This window comes from Quercus robur, chromosome 9 (genome assembly GCF_932294415.1).
Source record: "Quercus robur chromosome 9, dhQueRobu3.1, whole genome shotgun sequence".
NCBI lineage: Eukaryota > Viridiplantae > Streptophyta > Magnoliopsida > Fagales > Fagaceae > Quercus > Quercus robur.
The window spans coordinates 16570386-16584612 of NC_065542.1; the positions used below are offsets into that span (position 1 = coordinate 16570386).

Here is a 14227-nt window from a genome sequence, read left to right on the forward strand (position 1 = left end):
TAGAGGATGGGTCAAAGAACTTAGCCTCAGTGAACTTGTTCGGCCTAATGCATGGACAATATAGTTTGCAAAAAGAAAAATAAAAACCCCAGAATGGATATTTCTCAAGTATGATTTTATTTCTCTTTCTTCCTGATACAGTTCTCCCCCCTCTCTTTGAGAGACTCCACTACATTATATATTTCTCTCCTTTTCATCTCAACCTTACACCTGTTGATCATTTAAGCATTCACTTGAGCACCTGTCCCATCAGACGCCCTCATCAGTCCCTTTGTGAGTTGCAGAGGCCAAGGCGGTACTGTTCAGGGGTCTTTTTCTCATTAATGTGGCCAAGAGGGTGGTTGGGGTGCAATTAATGTGGTGGTAGCCTTCCATGAGATATTTTGGATTTAATTCTTTTTATATGTTGTGAAGATGAGCTGAAAGGGCTGGGGAAAGTTCCTCGTCTGGGCTTCATGATGTCCGAGAAGGAGTTACTCCTCGGACAGGTTTCCTTGGCGCTATTGGGATTGAGTACGCTTCATTACGAGGCTTCTCTTCGGCCAGGACGCTCCTCGACTGGGCCTGAGTTTGGAATAGCCCATCATTTTTGGGCCGGGCCCCACAATAGCCCCTCAAAACTCCGGTTTTTACCTCCCTCCGAGGAGAAAAGCGGGGTTTTGATGTTTGTGAGTGGAGGGAAATAAGGAGATCGTGGGGCGCGCGTGCGGACCGTTACTTTTGACGCGCTACAATTTACGAGGCGTGGCCATTAACTTCTGGAGGCGTTATGTTCCCTTCATCCAACGGCTTGGCGTGGATGGAACGGCCATCGTTTTTTTTTTTTCCGTATTTTTAGGCAGGGATGATCTTTTCTCTCTCCTCCCGGCTATATAAGGCGTCAGAGGGGTTCAGTTCCTTCTTTCATCTGCATTTCACAAACCCCAAAAGACTCCAGAGAACTCCATCGAATCCCAGAGATATACGAACACTTGCGTCCGTTACGCCGCCGTAGCCGTTTTTGTGAAGCGTTTCGTCCCAGAGAGATTTCCAGGCGTCCCCTTGAGCGTTTTGTGAAGGTACCAGTACATTTCGCTTTTCTCTCCGTTTCAATTCCCTCCTCGGACTCTACTTTTCTTTTCAGTCTTTACTTTCATTTCCCCAGTTCAGTTCAGATGGGTAGATTCGAAAAATTAGTAAAAACTCCAGCCGCTATGGAAGCCTTTAGGGCGAAATACCACATTCCCCCGGGGGTTGGGCTGCGGCACTGTCCTCTTGAAGGAATATTGACAGATAGAGCTGAGGGAGAAGTCGTTATCCCCATGATTGCTTTCATAGAGGGAGGGATGACGCTTCCCATGCATAGGATTACAAGGGAATACCTGTTCAACCATAGGTTGACGCCGTATCAGTGTGCCCCGAATATGTTCAAGATACTAGGCTGTGTAGACGTTTTAGACGAGCGGATGAATTTAGGCCTCACCTGGCACGATGTGGCTTATCTGTACGAATGTCACCGTCTCGGGGATGATGGGTATTATCTTAAATCCCGGAACGAGGACGTTAGGTTGATCTCTTGTCTCCCAGTATCCAATAAGACCGTGAAGAATGACTTCCTCATTGCTTCTGGGGAGTGGTTCGACGGTATTCATTGTCCAACTCGGGCAGGAAACCCAGGTGCGGCGTTTTTAGGACCGGTCCTTTTTGGGAAAGGATTTAGTATTAAGGGGTTATTATTATATTTTTTTTTTGTTTTGTGTGTAATTGGAAAATTTCATGGACTAACCCCACTTTTCTTGGTTGTTTGCAGACAAAGTTCACGTCGCTCCTCGGATAAGCCTTGTGAACGTGCCAGCGCTGAACTATCTTCTCAGGTCGGAGATTTACGCTACCGAGGACGGACAGTTACGTGCGGCCCATCTGGTTTTGGGCTATCAACCTCTGAGCAGCGCTTTCCAGGCAATCGGTCACGCTATAAGGGCTGGCAGTCCGAGGCTGGCTAGAATTGACGTGTCCCAGGAAGGATTCCTAGCTGACCACGATTTGCCACCAGTTGTGTTGCCAGGTGTCAGAAATCCCTACTTAGCAGAGCAGCTACCTCCGGTAAACGAGCCTGGTGCTGCTGTTTTGGTTGAAGAAGAGGCTGAATCATCTCGTCTTTCCCTTGAGGAAGAGATAGATAAGTTTTACTTCGAGGAGGAAATTCAGCAAAACCCCTTGGTGGAGTTTTCTAATCCCGAGGTAGAGCAGGACCAACATTCCGCAGTTGGTGTTCCCTCAATCGTTATCTACTCGGACGATACTTCAGACGAAGAGGTAGAGCCCATGGCAGGAAAGGGAAAGACTCTAAAGGAGCTGATGTCCTCTCGAGGGAAAGGTCAGTCATCGAAGGTTCAGCCATCGAAGGGACCAAGTCCATCAAAGGTCAAAACCCTTCCCCCTGTGGTCCCCCAGGGCGTCTCGGACCCTGGCCTTAAGGTTAATCCGGACCTGAAGAAGAAGAGGCCGGTTGACATTCCTGAGGAAGGTGAGGTGGCTGCCCAGCCGACCAAGCAGCAAAAGACTACGCGGGCGCCAAGGAGCAGAAGGGGTAACTCCTCAGAGAGCCGGGATGAGGAGAACCTTGCTGACGTGCGCGCCTCCCCTCGTGCATGGAACCCCAAGCTGGAGCTGGATGGGGTTGCCATCTCCTACAATGCTTCGGTCCGAGAGTATAACCGAGGCCGGGCAGAGTACGTGGCGGATGCCTTAGAGCAACCCCTACTCCTTCCTCAGGACATGGAAGCCTATAGGCGATTCTCTCAGCCCGAGCTCTTCTTGTCCCTAAAAAGGGATCTCGGGTTGGTAAGTAATCCTTTTACTGTTTTATCAATTTATTTACCCCCGTTAGATTTCTTTTTCAAAGTAACCTTGTTTCGTTCGCAGATTACTCAGCAGGTGTTCGTGGCTGATGAGTTTTGCCGCGATAGCCGTAGTCGGGTTGAGGCTGAGACCCAGGCTCAGGCGGAAATGGAGAAAACCTTGGGGTCCCTCAAGCACGAGCACCTTAAACTCACGGATGAGTTCAAGGTGTCGGAGAACCGGCGCAAAAGTGCAGAGGCTGGTTTAAAGAGTGCCGAGACCCAGGCGGAGGACCAGCGCAAAGAGCTGTACACGACGCAGCTTGACCTCGCCACCGAGAGGCAGGTAGTGCAGGATCTCAGGACTGCCCTGCAAAAGGTAGAGGATGAGCTGAGGCTGGCAAAGGAGGAGGCCCAGCTGATCCGAGAGGCTACAGAGGCTGAGAAGAACGCTGCTCGCCAGCTCGGGGTCGAAGAGACGGAGGCCAGGCTGTCTGAGGAGATTCCCGAGGTATGCAGGGAGTACTGCGGCATTTCATGGGCTCATGCTCTCGACGCTGCAGGAGTTCCTGCGGATTCGGCACTAAGACTGCCCGAGAGCATCTTCTATCCTCGGGAGATCCGTGCGAATCCTGAAGACGCCCAAGTGGCTTCAGAGCAGGACCTGGCGGTGCCTGATGCCGTCCTCGTGCCTGATATGGCGGAGGATCCTGCCGCAGACTCTACCATTGAGGTTCCTCCTCCTCAGCCCGAGCAGAAAGAAGATCCTCCCGCTAAGGCTTAGCCTTTTAGGCTTTTGATCTTCGTACTCTTCTCTTTTTTTTTTTTAAATGAGAGTTGTCTTGTTTTTTCATTCTTTTGTAAGGACCTCTCTCTCTAAAGTACTCGGAATATTAATATAAAATGTTCGTTTTGCTTACTATGGATGTATGTCAGTAGCGCTCTTTTTTAAACATTTGCAACGATGTAGATACAGGCAAACGGTCAAAATGGAAATGGGTTTTTGGGTGGCGCATTTGAGGGTCGCGATGGTGCTAGACTGTGCGCATGTATTAAAATGATTTCCTTTAAGTAATAATCTCCCAATCTATCACAAGTAATAATTTCCCCAAAGTCTGTGGTCCCAGGAGCCATGCAGGACTTAGGTTCTGTTTAAAACTATGAACTGTCATGAGTAATAATTTCCCCAAAAGTCTGTGGTCCGAGGAGCCATGCAGGACTTAGGTTCTGTTTAAAACTATGAACTGTCATGAGTAATAATTTCCCCAAAAGTCTGTGGTCCGAGGAGCCATGCAAGACTTAGGTTCTGTTTAAAACTTATAAATAGTTGGCTTAAATATTAATTTCCCCTGAGTCTGTGGTCCGAGGAGCCATGCAGGACTCAGGTTCTGCTTAAAACTTATAAATAGTTGCAATGTAGACTGGCAAACGGCGAATAGTCATAAAAGAAAACGTGTGCTAAGCCATTCTTATTAATAATAATACCTCCTGAGGTTATTTACATTCCATGGTCGAGGTACAGCTTTTTCATCCAAATCTTCTAGGTAGTAGGCGCCTATTCCGGCCACGGATGTGACACGGTATGGTCCCTCCCAATTGGGCCCCAACTTGCCCCAAGAGGGGTTCTTTGCGCTGCCAAGAATCTTCCTCATCACGAGATCACCTGGACCCAGGGGTCGCAATTTGACGTTAGCATCGTACCCTTGTCTCAGCTTCTGGTGATAGTAGGCCATGTGAATTGTGGCCTTTTCCCTTCTTTCCTCGGCTAAGTCCAGACTTCTTCCTAGCAACTCATTGTTATCGCTTGGGGTAAAAGAGCTAGACCTCAACGTGGGGAAATTGTTCTCGATCGGAAGCACGGCTTCAGCCCCATAAGTCATTGAGAAGGGGGTTTCACCGGTTGAACGCCGCGGCGTTGTCCTATAGGTCCACAAGACGTGCGGTAGTTCTTCTACCCATCTCCCCTTTGACTCATCTAGTCTTTTCTTCAATCCGTTCACTATGACCTTGTTTACGGCCTCGACTTGCCCATTTCCTTGGGGGTATGCAGGGGTGGAATATCGATTAATGATCCCAAATTCACGGCAATACTCCCTAAAATTCTTGCTGTCAAACTGAAGACCATTGTCGGAAATGAGTGTTCTCGGAGTCCCGAAGCGGGTGATAATGTTCTTCCAGATGAATTTCTAGGCATCCACGTCCCTGATGTTGGCCAAAGGTTTTGCTTCCACCCATTTAGTGAAGTAGTCGGTTCCGACTATTATGTATCGTTTGTTCCCCGCAGCCTTGGGGAAAGGCCCGACAATATCAAGACCCCATTGCGCGAACGGCCATGGACTGGAGAGTGGGTTGAGAACCCCTCCGGGTTGGTGGATATTCGGGGCAAACCTTTGGCATTGATCGCACTTCTTAGCGTATTCCTGGGCCTGTCTCTGCATGTTCGGCCACCAGTATCCTTGGGTGAGTGCCCTGTGCGCCAGCGATCTTCCTCCGGTGTGACTTCCACATACTCCCTCATGCAACTCCTCAAGTAGAGACTCGGACTCTTCTGGATGTACGCAGAGCAAGTACGGTCCAGAGTAGGAGCGCCGATAGAGTTTGCGGTCCTCTGATAGCCAGAAACGAGGTGCATTTCTACGTATCTTCTCGGCTTCTAGTTTTTCTTCCGGTAGGATATCGTCTTGGAGGAAACTCCTTATGGGGTCCATCCAACTGGGACTCTGTCTAATTTGATGGACTTGGGTCGGGTTTCCGCTGATGGGACTGGCCTTGACTAGATCTTCGACTAGGATCATTTGTGGCAAATTACGTGCCGAGGACGTGGCAAGAGTGGCCAGCGAGTCTGCATGAGTGTTTACGCTCCTGGAGATGTGCGTCAGACTGAAGGATTCAAAGCTCGCCTGTAGCCGTTTGACTTGTCCCAGATACTCTTGCATCCTGGTATCTCGAGCTTCTAACTCTCCCATCACTTGTCCGACCACTAATCTGGAGTCCGAGAAGGCTTCTATTACTCTTCCACCCAATCTTTGAACCATTGCCATTCCTTGAAGTAAGGCTTCGTATTCGGCTTCATTATTCGTAGCCGAGAATCCGAGTCTTAATGATTTTTCAATGACAGCGCCGTCCGGCGATATTAACACTATCCCAACTCCTGATCCTCTCTGGTTGGCCGCGCCATCCACGTAGACCTTCCAATGCATCGTCTCCCCGGCTGAAACTGCGCCAACCAGTTTTCCACCCAGGTCTTTCTTCTCGGTCATCGTTTCTATAGTGGGCTCAGCAAACTCCGCTACCAAGTCTGCGAGGACCTGTCCTTTGACGGAGGGTCTGGGCATATATTTAATATCAAAAACCCCCAAAAGAGCACTCCACATGGCGATCCTTCCTGTGTAGTCAGCGCTTCGAAGCACGGCTCGAAGGGGAAGCTGAGTCAGAACGATGACCGTATGCGCCTGAAAGTAATGAGGACGCTTCCGGGTTGCATGCACTATCGCCAGAATTTCCTTTTCTAAAGGTAGGTATCGCACCTCGGCCTGATGCAGTGACTTGCTCACATAGTACACCGGTCGCTGCACCCCATTATCATCCCGTATCAGTACCAGGCTTACGGCGTGGGCAGCTACGGCGATGTAGGCAAATAGCACCTCGTCTGCCTCCGGACTGGACATGATGGGTGGTCGAGACAGGTAGTCCTTAAGCTGCTGGAAAGCCTGAACGCAATCCTCCGACCATTTGAACTCTTTCCATTTGTTTACCAAGAGGTAAAAAGGCCGACATCAATCCGCCGATCGAGATATGAACCGGTTTAATGCCGCAATCATGCCAGTGAGCTTCTGCACCTCCTTCGGGTTCCGAGGGGTCTGTAGACTGTTAATGGCTTTGATTTGGTCGGGACTTACTTCTATTCCCCTATGGGTGACCATGTATCCTAGGAATTTCCCAGATCCGACCCCGAATGAACATTTGGAGGCATTCAGCCGCAACCGGCGCTCCCTTAAGATAGCAAAGACTGTTCCAAGGTCTTTCACGTGCTCGGACACCCTTTTACTCTTCACAACCATATCATCTATATACACCTCAATGATCTTGCCCAGTTGTGGCTCGAACATCCGAGTCATCATCCTTTGGTAGGTTGAGCCCGCGTTCTTTAGCCCGAATGGCATCACCTTATAATGATAATTTCCGATGGGCGTCATGAAAGCCGTTTTCTCTTGGTCCTCTAGCGCAAGGGGTATCTGATGATAGCCCTGGAAGGCGTCTAGGAAGCTCATTCGAGGGTGTCCCACGGTTGCATCCACCAATCGATCGATTTTGGGTAGAGGGAATGGGTCCTTGGGGCACGCCTTGTTCAGGTCCGTGAAGTCCACGCAGACCCTCCACTTCCCCGTCTTCTTCCTTACCACCACTGTGTTCGCCAACCATTCGGGATAAAAGACCTCTTTGATAGCCCCTGCTCTTTTCAACTTTGCCACCTCGTCTCTTACGGCACTAGCGTGTTCCTTTGAAGGGCGTCGGGGTGGCTGCTTCCTCGGAGTGGAAGAGGGGTTGACGTTCAGGTGGTGACAGATGAGGCTGGGATCAACTCCCGGGGCATCGTAGGCGTCCCAAGCGAATACGTCGACATTTTCTCTGAGAAATCTGACCAGTTCCTCCTTTTCTTGAGAGGGCAATTCAGAGCCGACCTGAAAGAACTTCTCCGGGTCATTGCTATAAGCTCTTTGGGACCGAGGACTCGACCAAGGGCCGATGTAAAATGGCGGCCACCACACACTTCCTGGCCACGGCCTGATCTCCTCGGATCTCTTCTACTCGTCCTCTGGATGGGTATTTCACTTTTTGGTGAAGTGTGGAGGTCACGGCCTCTAGGCTGTGGATCCATGGCCTTGCAACTATCGCGGTGTAGGGTGAATAAGCGTCGACCACGATAAAATTCACCTCCACCACTTCCGCCCCAGTCTGTACGGGCAGTCGGATTTGCCCCTTTGGCGTAACAATCTTCCCCTCGAAGCTGAGAAGGGGGGAGTCATAAGCTGTCAAATCTTCCGGCTTCAAGTTCAGCCCCTTGTATAGGTCGGGGTACATTATCTCCACCGCACTTCCAGAGTCTACTAACACCCTTTTCACATCGAAACCCCCAATCCGCAAGGTGACCACCAAGGCATCATCGTGAGGTTGGATTGTTCCTCTCTTATCCTCATCCGAGAATCCCAGTATCAAAGAGCTTCCCTTTTTTAACTTTTTGGGCTCCCTTTGCCTGCCCTCGGAGGGAAGGCGATCCACGGCTAATACCCTGGGGATGGGTGGCCCAGTTCTTCCCGGTGCAGCGAGGATGACATGTATCGTCCCGGTGGGGGGTCTTAAAGACACGTCCCTTCGAGGCTCTTGTGTTGCTTGGCCGGGATGGCCGCTCGATGGGTGCAGCAGGTGACGTAGCTTTCCTTCTCGGACCAATTGATCTAGGTGATTCCACAGATTCCTGCAGTCCTCAGTAGTATGCCCGTGGTCCTGATGATAGTGGCAATACAAGTTCTGATTACGTCTGGCAGGGTCTCCAGCCATCTTTTCCGGCCATCTGAAATAGGGTTCATCCCTTACTTTCTCCAGTACTTGTTGTATCGGTTCTCTGAATACGGCATTCACTGTTTGCGGGTTGCTCTGCCCAGCCTGTCGCGGAAAATCTCTCCTCGGCTGACCAGGATTGTGACGTTCCGTCCTGAAATCATTTGCTTTAGGGGGGATAACCTTCTCCTTTCCCTTCCTTTGCAGCTGATCCTCCTCCACTCTCTTGTACTTGTCGATCTTGTCCATTAGCTGTTGGACGTCAGTAACTGGTTTTCCGGTGAGGGATTTCCTTAAGCCATGCCCGGTGGGGAGGCCGCTTTTGAACGTGCTGATAGCAATATTATCATGGTTGTCATCTAAATCGTTATACACCTCCCAATACCTATCCGAGTATGCTTTTAGGGTTTCTCCTTCGTGCATGGATAAGGACAGTAGCGAACTGAGAGGTCGAGGGACTCTGGTGTTTGTAATGAAACGGGAGCAAAAAGCTTGAGTGAGCTGCTTGTAGGAGCCTACGGAGTTTGTCTTCAGGCTGTTGAACCACCTCATTGCCATCGATCCCAAGCTGGATGGGAAGATCTTGCACATTAGGGCTTCGTTTTGCGAATAGATCGCCATTTTTTGGTTGAACTGACTCACGTGCTCTACCGGGTCTATTCTGCCGGTATAGATGGCGAATACCGGTTGGTTGAAGCGTCTTGGCAGCTTAGCCCCTTCGATTCTATTCGTGAAGGGTGACCTTGAGACCTGATCCAACGCCTTCTTCATGGCGTCGCTCCCCGAACCTTTGCTGGATGGGCTCTCATACTTCCGTACTGGGCGTGGTTCCTTTTCGTAAGAAAAGGTCTCACTTGGGGGGGTCCTTGACCTTCGTCTGTAACTCATGTCCTCCGCATTAGAAGACTCGCCTGAGTCAGAGGGAGATCGTCTTCGCTGTACACGTCGTAACTTCCTTTTTAAGTCATCTATCTCTCGCTGCATGGCCTGGTGACTATTTCGCCTCTGAGACACGTGACTTCCTGTCTGAGTGTGACTTTGGCTCGTCCGGATAGTATGCACACTTCCCTCACGATTCCCCCTGCCGCCTAGGTTGGTTGGGTTATTTTGCCTCTGGGACTCGGCGGGTCGTGTCCGTTGGGAGTTAGCTTGGTGAGGATCCTCCTGGTGTGGATCTAGTTCTTCCATGCTCGACCGTTGCACTAGCTGATGCCTTAGCTCTTCCCACAGACGGCGCCAATTGTAGTTGCACGATTTTCCTGGCCCAACTTATGTTGATTAGGCCTTGGCCCAAAGCGCAACCCACAATAAATATTTGTAGAGGATGGGTCAAAGAACTTAGCCTCAGTGAACTTGTTCGGCCTAATGCATGGACAATATAGTTTGCAAAAAGAAAAATAAAAACCCCAGAATGGATATTTCTCAAGTATGATTTTATTTCTCTTTCTTCCTGATACAGTTCTCCCCCCTCTCTTTGAGAGACTCCACTACATTATATATTTCTCTCCTTTTCATCTCAACCTTACACCTGTTGATCATCTAAGCATCCACTTGAGCACCTGTCCCATCAGACGCCCTCATCAGTCCCTTTGTGAGTTGCAGAGGCCAAGGCGGTACTGTTCAGGGGTCTTTTCCTCATTAATGCGGCCAAGAGGGTGGTTGGGGTGCAATTAATGTGGTGGTAGCCTTCCATGAGATATTTTGGATTTAATTCTTTTTATATGTTGTGAAGATGAGCTGAAAGGGCTGGGGAAAGTTCCTCGTCTGGGCTTCATGATGTCCGAGGAGGAGTTACTCCTCGAACAGGTTTCCTTCGCGCTATTGGGATTGAGTACGCTTCATTACGAAGCTTCTCTTCGGCCAGGACGCTCCTCGGCTGGGCCTGAGTTTGGAATAGCCCATCATTTTTGGGCCGGGCCCCACAAATAGTAATAATAATAATAATAGTAGGTGAAACTGAGAGAAACTCAAATTAGAATTCCAAATTAAAGTTCTAATTTTGCTCTATATATCCTAAATTATTTATTCTTAAAGAATTTTATTTCTTAATTTCATAATCAAATGTGGGACCACATCATAAATATTCATTCAAGTGAGTTATTAAGTACAAAAACCAAAAAGTCTAGAATAAATGAATCGTAAAAAAAATAAAAATAAAAAAAACTTCACAATAATTATAAAAAAAATGGACAATTTACATTTTATACCTAATTATATCCCTACAAAATTTTTTAAAGAGTTAACAAAATATAAAAATGACTATATAGTATTTAAGTTATATATATAGGAATTATATTATGCATCTTATTGTATATCTTTAAGTGTATCCATGCATATGTATATGCATGGGGTTACAAGTTAGTATATATATATATAGTCAAAACTCAGAGAAAATCTAATTAGATTTTAATTGGATTTTCAATTTTGCGCCATGTGTCCCATTTAATTTTCAATTTTGTGCCAAGTAAATTATAGAGTGTAAAAATCGAAGAGTCCAAATCCAATTAGATTCTAAATTGGATTTCAATTGGAGTCTAATTTTTCGTCACGTGTTCATATAAGTTTTTAATTTTTGTGGCAAGTGAATTATTGGGTGCAAAAACCGAATAGTCTAAAACCAATTAAATTTTAAATTATATATATAATTATAATGAGAAATCATTACTTATTTTAGAAATGTATAAATTTTTTTTTTTAAAGTGTAAGCTAATACCATGTATAATTTAAACATTTTAAAAAAAAATATATAATTTGAATCGTATAATTATGAAATCAAATAAAGCTGCAAATTAGACATTAAAAATAATAGTAGGCTGCAAATAAAATAAAATGGGCAAGTAATTTGAGTTGTCGTATTGGTACAAAAAGTTGATAATATCGTGACTGTGTTATGCTAAATTTGATACCTATGTACAACCAAATATTCATTCACCAGAGCGAGTTGAAAGACACACACACACCACACATACAATTTTTAGCCGAATTAAGCTCGTGGCACAACTTGTGCCACAACTCGCTCATGTGGTGAGTTGTGGTTGGTGGATGGATGTCCCCACATGGACCCACCATCGCCCCTCCACCAACCACAACTTGCCACATAGGTGAGTTGTGATACAAGTTGTGCCACCAACATTGCTCTTTTTAGCCATGGCAAAACTATGTCCAATTACTTTCACTCAAAATCTTGAACATGACAAATTCTCCACGTGTCACAATACAGCACACCCCAATCCACTTGGCTCAAAAAGAAAGAAAAACCAACATATACAAATATATCTTATTCAAAATAATATTGCTAGGACCACACAAATTTAAACAATTTTTACTACAACTCATTACATGTCGAGTTTTGTATGGTAAAAGTGTAAAGTGTAAACTCATATTGACCACTAGTTTTTTCTTTATTATTCATAACTTGCAGTGCTTCAAGTTATGGCAAAAGATATGCAAAATTTTATAGCCTAGCATTGCTTACAAATGAATTGTTGTCGAAAACCATGGGGAACATCACATCGCATCACAGCCTGGCTACTTATCACACTAAGCTTGGCTGCTTATCACACTCCTCGTTATTTCCTTTGCGTTTTGTACAAGTCCCAACGTCTGTATATGTCCAACTCTCATTCTTCTTAGTTCTTACTCCTTCAACAAACACAAACACCACCCTTTGCTTACTTATATCTACGGCTACTACTTCAATACAAGCTAACTAAATTGAAGTGCTGAGCGAGATATAAAAGAGTGTCTTTTTTTAGTGTATTCCATAACTACTATAAATTAAGACCCTTTTGAGATTTGATTTGTTTTAGAAATACATGGATGTTTTAAGATATTTCTCTGACCCACAATATCTAATTGGGGTCTGATATTTAGGTTTCGAGATCAGAGAGTGACAGTGCTCGCATGGTGAACTTGTCGAATGAAGAGGTCATGGTGGCTTCTAGGAATCCTAAGAAGCGAGATGGGAGAAAGAAGTTCAAGGAGATAAAACACTCAGTGTACCGTGGTGTGAGGAAGAAGAACCCACGAAAATGGGTTTTTGAAGTGCATGCGCCCAATAAGAAGTCAGGGATTTGGCTTGAGACTTTCCCCACCATAGAAATGGTGGCGTGTGCACATGATGTGGCGGCAATTGTACTCCGCAGCTGATACGCATGTCTCAATTTCCCCAACTCAATGTGGCGGATTCCGGTTTTGACGTCAACAACCACAAAGGATATTCAACGGGCGGCATTAGAGGCAACTAAGGTATTTCGGGCAGCAGAGTTGGATGGTGTTTCTAGAAATGAATTGAGGCAAAGAATAGAAAATGAGGCTACAGTGACAGTGGCGGTGAAGGTAGAGACAAAGGTGGAAGATGTGTTTTTTTATAGATGAGGAGGTGGTTTTCGGCATGCCAAGGTTATTGAGAAATATGGCAGAGGGGATGTTGTTGCCTCCACCTCATTGTTGTAGTGGAGATGACATGGGAACTGATAGTGACATGTCATTATGGAATTATTCAATCTGATTTTTATTAGTAATATATTATAGATTAATAGTATTAAGTTTAATTTAGCATAAAAAGTGGTTCTTGTTATTAGGAAGATAAATACATTTTCCGTGCTTATTGTTTTTTATTATGTGCGGTGTTAAAGGGAAACTGTTTGAGAGGGAAAAAAAAAAAAAGGTAATGCTAGGGAATATCATGTTTGGGGCTAATGCCATGCACAAGTATGACTAGTGTTGAATTGAAGGAGCCCCATAAAGATATATCAGCCCATTCACACATGCTCCGCATGTCCGATGAGGCTCTTTTTTTATTGAGTTTAATGTAATTTTTTAATTTGAATTTATCTATTTTTAGTGAGGTTACACAGGAAATAATTTTTAAGAAACTAAAATTTAGGATTTGAAATTGAGTAAATTGTTAGGTTTAGTATGTGCTAGTTTTTAGGAAAAAATGTATCAAACGTAAGTGAGATATTTTAAAATAGAGTGTTCTAATTTTTAGGAAAAAAATTTCTCTTATAGTTTATTTATTTATTTTAATTTTGTTGAATTACAATTTTAATCCCATTTTTTTAAGAATAAGGATTGTTTAATTAAATTAGAGGTATTTTTGACATTTTTTGAAATCATAACTAACTTTCTGAATCCTCTTAATATATATAAATAAAGTCAAACTGTATGTTCACAACATTTGTGCTTGTTTCTGTTGTTTAGTTAATCAATCTCCTTGGTTAGCAAAAAATAGAAAAGAAAAAGGAGCCCAGAAAAATGCTGCAGTGTCAGTGTGTAAGTTATATATATATATATATATGTTATTTATATGTAAATACTTTATTCTTAAGCTATATGTAGTTGCACGATTTTCCTGGCCCAACTTATGTTGATTAGGCCTTGGCCCAAATCGCAACCCACAATAAATATTTGTAGAGGATGGGTCAAAGAACTTAGCCTCAGTGAGCTTGTTCGGTCTAATGCATGGATGTTATTGTTTGCAAAAAGGAAATAAAAACACAAGAATTGATCTTTCTCAAGTATGATTTTATTTCTTTCTTTGTTCCTGATACAGTTTTTCCCGTCCCCTTCTTTGAGGGACTCCACTACATTATATATTTCTCTTCTTTTCATCTCAACCTTACACCTGTTAATCATCCAAGCATCCACTTGAGCACCTGTCCCATCAGACGCCCTCATCAGACCCTTTGTGAGTTGCAGAGGCCAAGGCGATACTGTTCAGGAGTCTTTTCCTCATTAATGCGGCCAAGAGGGTGGTTGGGCGCAATTAATGTGGTGGTAGCCTTCCGTGAGATATTTTGGATTTAATTCATTTTATATGTTGGGAAGATGAGCTGAAATGGTTG

At 45.4% G+C, this 14227-nt stretch overlaps 1 pseudogene; it reads left to right on the forward strand.

Moving 5' to 3' along the window:
- The first annotated feature begins 2757 nt into the window (after positions 1-2757).
- On the forward strand, positions 2758-12888 carry LOC126700779 (dehydration-responsive element-binding protein 1B-like; annotated as a pseudogene).
- The last annotated feature ends 1339 nt before the right edge of the window (positions 12889-14227 follow it).